This window comes from Lepus europaeus, chromosome 3 (genome assembly GCF_033115175.1).
Source record: "Lepus europaeus isolate LE1 chromosome 3, mLepTim1.pri, whole genome shotgun sequence".
In the NCBI taxonomy this organism is placed as follows: Eukaryota; Metazoa; Chordata; class Mammalia; order Lagomorpha; family Leporidae; genus Lepus; species Lepus europaeus.
In genome coordinates, this window is record NC_084829.1 from 121,513,876 (window position 1) to 121,520,964 (window position 7,089).

Here is a 7,089-nt window from a genome sequence, read left to right on the forward strand (position 1 = left end):
GCGTGCCAGCCGTGGCGGCCATTGGAGGGTGAACCAACGGCAAAGGAAGACCTTTCTCTCTGTCTCTCTCACTGTCCACTCTGCCTGTCAAAAAAAAAAAAAAAAGAAAAAAGAAAGAAGGAAAGAAGGAAAGAAGGAAAGAAAGAAAATAGTGATTGGTCCAGGAGAAAAATTTGGCCTACATACACAACCTAAACCCGAAATAGTCATTGCTGTAACTAGTAATAAGTTTCTTGCAAAATCTAACAAAATTGCCAGGGTGGATGGAGACAATAACACCTAGGAATCTACTGTCAACTGATAGGAAGCAAAAAGGAAGAAATAGATCCAACTTGAACATGTTGAATTGAATTCTGTGAAATTTTACCCATCAGCACCTGGACCTACAAGCTTGAAAATCAGGAGTTAGATCCAAAACATTAAAATAATTTATGTGGCAGTTATAATTAAAGATAACAGGATTAAGGAAGATAACCAAAGAGAAATGTTGTAGAGTTATAAAAATCTTTAATACAGAACCGAACTTTCTAACACTGGCAGAATTAATAAGTGGGGAAAATCTATTGACTTAGCTTTTTCTTCTCACTTTGGTTGTTGATGTCATCTCTCACACCCCTTACCTCAAGTTTTACAGAATCTCAGTATCCACTTGAATAGCATAAAGTTAAATAACTAAGGATTAAATAATGTGACATGCTGTTAAATAGCACCATGTAAAGAATGCTGTGAACAATCAATATAGGCAAGTTTCCTTCTCTTTTTCCCAGGCTAAGACTAACTTTTGTGACTTGTCGACCTAGCAGATACATATCCTCAACGAAGGGCTCAAATGATTTCCCCAGGTTCCCTAATATTTCCTGTTCTGTATCCTAGGGGAGGAGATAATCTTGTGACTCATAAAGCAGAAGTTTGTTTTCCAGACACTTCAATTTCACAAGTGAGGACTATATAGCATTTAATCTCTGTTAATCTCGGCATCCCCTATTCATTTTCATTCCGTGATCTAGGAGAGATTTTTTTTCCTCAGGAAGAACTATAGTAATCTATATGAGACTGCATTTTCTAAACAGACCCAATAGTAGAATAACATCTGAACTATAAAAAATTATGGCTTCTTTTTTTTCTTATTAGAACTTTAATGTTTTGTGTTTTTAACAGATTCAATATACTTCATAGATTATAATTCTAAGAATATAATAACTTTCCTCCTTTTATTTTTTTGGTTCTATTTTAATTTTAATTTACATTACATTTTACATTACATTTTAATTTACATTACATTTTAATTTACATTACAGTCAAGGGCTTAATTATTCATCAAATAAAGAGGTCAACATGTAAAAAGTAAACTGATTCTAGTTTAACAAGAATATAGGCAGGAACTATAAACAAGAGTCAATTGTAAAGATGACCATTTTAACCATATATAGTAAATTTTAAAATAATCACAAATCATTAGAACTATAGTAGTGTAACATTCTTTTTTTTTTTAAATTTAGATTTACTTATTTGTTTAGTAAGAGTTACAGAGAGGGAGATACAGAAAAAAAGAGAGATCTTTCATCCACTGGTTCATTCCCCAGATGGCTTCAAAGGCCAGCTGTGGATCAGGCCAAAGCTAGGAGTCAAGAGCTTCATCCAGGTCTCCCACGTGGCAGGTGCCCAAAAGCTTGGACCATCTTCTGCTGCTTTTTGCCAGTCCCTTAGCAGGGAGCTAGATCAGAAGTAGAAAGGCTGAGACATCAACTGGCATCCATATGGGATGCTGGTGTCACAGGCAGCAACTTTACCCATTATGTTACAATGCTGGCCCTTAGTATAACATTCTTAAACATTGGTTTGACAAAGTATGAAACAAAGTTTGACAGACTATATTTGCAGCAATACTGATGCACACAGCATTTCTTTCTTCTTCTTCTTTTTTTAATCATAGCATCTGTGCACAAGTTTATTCCATCACACAAGTCTTGGAAAGACATTTTGGGGAATCTGCAATTATGAGATACCAGAAGAAGCTCTACCAAAGAAAAGAAGGAGTAGTAAGTCTACAGTAGAAAATTTCAAGAAAGTGTTCCAGACCCACATTTGCTTCTCCATAAGGATAATCATCTAGATGCTTAATGTGCACTTACATGTAACATGTCAAAAAGTGACCTGTGTAATCACCTGTTGAAATTTGAAACATTTAGGACTATAAAAAGGTAAGGATAGTATTACAGCCGTGAAGTTTTCACTGTCTTCAAGATATAAAACCTTAAAAGTAGAATTGCTTGTGATTGAATTGCTCCTGCCTCACTTCCCCAAGATATGATCATGGTGAATTAATATTAAGTACCAGTGAACAGTCTGTGCACAATGCCTTTAATTTGCTGGCCGTAAATTTCAAAATGGTTTTCCCAATATATACTTTCTCCAGCAGTGTTTGAGAGTTGCTCAAAATATTTGCACCTGCTATGCCACAATGCCAGTCCCTTTAGGGTATCTTTTGATGAAACCTCCAGTATAGTTTAAAAACCATTGTCATTGGAGTGAATGTTTAGTCTAGTGGGTAAGATACCAGTTAACATGTCAGTTAGGATGAGTTTAATTCTCTGCTCTGGTTCCTGATTCTGGCTTCTTGCTAATGTTGACCACCTGGATGGCAGCAGGTAAATAGCTCAAATAACTGGGTTTGTGCCACCTATATGGGATACCTGGATTGAGTTTCTGGACCCTGGTTTTAACTTCAGCAGAGTCACAGCTATTGCAGTCATTTAGGGAGTGAACCATAGAGCATATAGCAGCTCTCTTCTCTCTCAAATATATTTTTTAAAAGCATTATATAATTGGATTTAGCAAACTTATCTCTTAATTTACTTTATTTGTTGTTGAGAATTTCTTCCAAGTCCCCAAATTTAGAGATACTATCCTTCATGGTTTTTTTTCCTAAGTCTCTCTCTCTTATTTTTTTTAAGATTTATTTTATTTATTTGAAAGGTAGAATTAGAGAAACAGAGAAAGAGGTCTTCCATCTGCTGGTTCACTCCCCAAATGGCCACAATGACCAGGGCTGGGTTAGAGCTTCAGCCCAGTCTCCCATGTGGGCGAAGGGGCCCAAGCACTTGGGCCATCTTCTGCTGCTTTCCCAGGTGCATTAGCAGGTAGCTGAATCTCCAACCCCTTTTCCTATGTCTTAAAGTTTGTTTTCACACTTATACTTTTAATCTATTTAAACTAATTTTGGGGTGGGCTGGCTATGTGGCATAGCATATTAAGCCATTGCCTGCAGTTCTGGCATCAAATAAAGGTGCCAGTTCGAGTCCCAGCTGCTCCTCTTCCAATCCAGCTCTCAGCTAATGCACATGGGGAAGCAGCAGAAGATGGCCCAACTGCCTGGGCCGCTGCACCCATGTGGGAGACTATGATGAAGCTCCTGGCTCCTGGCTTCTGTCTCTCCCAGCCCTGGTCATTACATCCATTTGGGGAATGAACCAGCAGATGGAAGACCTCGCTCTCTCTCTCTGCCTCTGCCTCTCCCTCTCCAAAACTCTACTTTTCAAATAAATAAATAAATCTTTTTAAAAAGGCAACTGATTTTTGTGTATGACATGAGATAGAAATGTAATCACTGTTGTGCTGACAAACTGGCTCTGGTGAGGCAAGGGATTCCCAATATTTAGTAGCATTTGCTGATATCCGTTGTATAAATACTTCTACCATGGCTGATTCCTGGGATATCAATGATTTGTTTATTTATTTTTAAAGATTTATTTATTTATTTATTTATTTGAAAGTCAGAGTTAGAGAGAGAAGGAGAGGCAGGGAGAGAGAGAGAGAGAGAGAGAGAGAGAGAGAGAGAGAGAGAGAGTGTCTTCCATCTGCTGGTTCACTCCTAAGATGGCTGCAATGGCTGGAACTGCACTGATCTGATGCTAGGAGCCAGGAGCTTCTTCTGGGTCTCCCAAGTGGGTGCAGGGGCTCAAGGACTTAGGCCATCTTCCACCGCTTTCCCAGGCCATAGCAGAGAGTTATGCCACAGCGCCAGTCCCAGATCGTTTATCCTTAAGTCTCTCACACATAGTTTTAATTATAGCTGCTTTCAAATAAATCTTGATAATCTGGAAAATATCCGAGTTTTTCTATATATATATATATAAATGTATTTTAAAAGATTTACTTGTGTATTTAAAATAAATAAGAATGATAGGGAGGTAGAGAAGGAAAGAAATAGATCCATCTTCCATCGATTGGTTCACTTTCCAAATGCCTGCAACAACCAGGGCTGGGCCAGGCTAAAGCCAGGAGTTAGAAACTCCATCTAGATCTCCCACTTAGGTAGCTAGTAGTTGTACCATTTTCTGCTGCCTGTCAGGTGATTAACAAAAAGTTGGATTGGAAGTGCAGAGGAGCCAGGTCTCAAAGTGTTATGGAATATGGTCATCCCATGCAGCTGGCACTATGTTTTATTCTTCTCTTTATACTTGTTTTTCTGTTTTTGCTCCTTTGTTCTCCCATAAAAATTGAAATGTCAAGTTTGATTAATTATATGGTCATTGTAATCATATGAGACTGTGCTCATATTTTAGAGTATCTCCTAAATTTGACTATGACCTTGTATTTCTCAATGAGGATATTTTTAACTGGACAATATTTTATTAGGTCAGATTCTATTATAAGAGGCAGATAGGACAGCAATCTTGACCCCCACCCCTTCACTAAATGCCATAATTGTCTTTTTTTTTTAAGACTTTATTTATTTATTTTGGAGGTAGAGTTACAGAGACAGGCAGAGGCAGAAAGAGAAGTCTTCTATCCTCTCTCTGGTTTACTCCCCAGATGGCCCCAATGGCTGGAGCTGAGCTGATCCCGGGTCAGGAGACAGGAGCTTTTTCTGGGTCTCCCACATGGGTGCAGGGGTCCAGGCACTTGGGCAATCTTCCACTGCTTTCCCAGGCCATGGCAGGAAGCTGGATTGGAAGAGGAGCAGGACTAGAACTGGTGCCCATATGGGATTCTGGTGCTGCAGGCGGAGGCTTAGCCTACTATGCCACATTGCTGGCCCCATAATTGTCTTTTTTTTTTTTTTTTTTTACAGGCAGAGTGGATAGTGAGAGCGAGAGAGACAGAGAGAGAAAGGTCTTCCTTTTTTTTTTGCCGTTGGTTCACCCTCCAATGGCCACTGTGGCCGGCGCATCTCGCTGATCCGAAGCCAGGAGCCAGGTGCTTCTCCTGGTCTCCCATGCGGGTGCAGGGCCCAAGGACTTGGGCCATCCTCCACTGCCTTCCCGGGCCATAGCAGAGAGCTGGCCTGGAAGAGGGGCAACCGGGATAGAATCCGGCGCCCCGACCTGGACTAGAACTAGCAAGGCGGAGGATTAGCCTGTTAAGCCACGGCGCCGGGCCCCATAATTGTCTTTTAATTATTGAGATTTCCCTTTAGGGGGAATCTTGCTTCTTGCTTCATTCTTTGTTTTATCAGTGATTTATTTATAAGAAACATTGGTTGCGGACCACTAACAGAGCAAAAAAAGAAGCAGGTATTAGTTATAATTAATAAAGCATACTTTAGATAAATAGGTAGAAATGAAAAGTACAAAACTTGTTTAATACATTATTTGTGGGGAAAAGGATTATTTTATGTCATATACTTAAAATTTTCAAAGTACAAGAAAAGGTGATAAAAATATTTATATGATAGTAACTTTAGAATTGTTCCTTACCTAACATTTCTAAAGTTAGTTGACCTTGGAAAACTTCTTTTCCATAAAAAACATGTTTAAATATATAACAGAATTAAAATTCTATGTCATATGATTTACAACATTCTTATGGAGGGAAGCATGGACTGCATAACCTTCTGGCAATCCACCTAGAATATCCTTTTTTCATAACCACACTTGTGACCAAAATGTGGCATCAGAGTGCACAAGCTTATATTCTTGGGCCAGTATCTGACCATGAATGCTTTATATTGCTAATTAAGGGCAAAATACAAACTTTAGCATTGAAACAAAGAGTTAAATTAATAGTCTTTTAGGGAAACCTAGGAGTTGGAATAGGCATGCACAGAAGTTGGCTGAGAAAATTCTGGAGTACTATGGGCATTTAATATTTTCCTCAGAAAACAGCCTGGGTTCATTCTCACACATGAATTAATTCAAGAATCAAAAGTTCTTAAGAGGGCTCCAGCACCGTGGCATAGTAGGTAAAACTGCCACCTTCAGTGCCAGCACCCCATAGGAGTGGCGGTTTGAGTCCCGACTACTTCACTTCTGAGCCAGCTCCCAGCTAATGCACCTGGGAAAGCACAGAAGATGGCCCAAGTGTTTAGGCCCGTGCATTCTAGTGGAAGACCTGGAAGAAGCTCCTGACTTTGGATTCACCCTGCTCCATTGTGTCCATTTGTTGAGTGAACCAGTGGATGGAAGATCTATATCTCTCTCTGTCTCTGTAACTCTGCCTTTAAAATAAATGAATAGATCTTAAAAAAAAAAAAACAAAAAAAATACAAAAAAAAAAAAAACAAACAACTAAAGAAGAGCATGGTTGTGATCATTTTAACTGAGAAAAATGTAAAGCAGCATTGCCAAGTTTTCCTAGTCATATTAAGAATTTCAGTAATGCATTCATAAAAATCAATATTAACTAATGGGGCGGCACTGTTCAGTAGTGGGTAAAGCCATCGCCTGCAGTGCCAGCATCCCACATGGGCACTGGTTCAAGTCCGGGCTGCTCCACTTCGACCCAGCTCTCTGCTATGGCCTGGGAAAGCAGTAGAAAATGGCCCAAGTCCTTGGGCTCCTGCACCTGCATGGGAGACCCGGGAGAAGCTCCTGGCTCCTGGCTTTGGATCAGCTAAGCTTCGGCTGTTGTGACCATTTGAGAGGTGAACCAGCGGATGGAAGACCTCTTTCTCTGCCTCTGCCTCTCTGTAATTCTGCTTTTCAAATAAAATGAATAAATCTTTGAAAAAATATTAACCAATATAATCATCAGGATTATTGTGATATAAAATTTAGATTTATGTGACTAAATAAATCATTCTGAAATAGCCAGTTTTTGTCTTCAGTCACTTAAATGTTGAGAGAATATCTATCAAAAATAACTTAG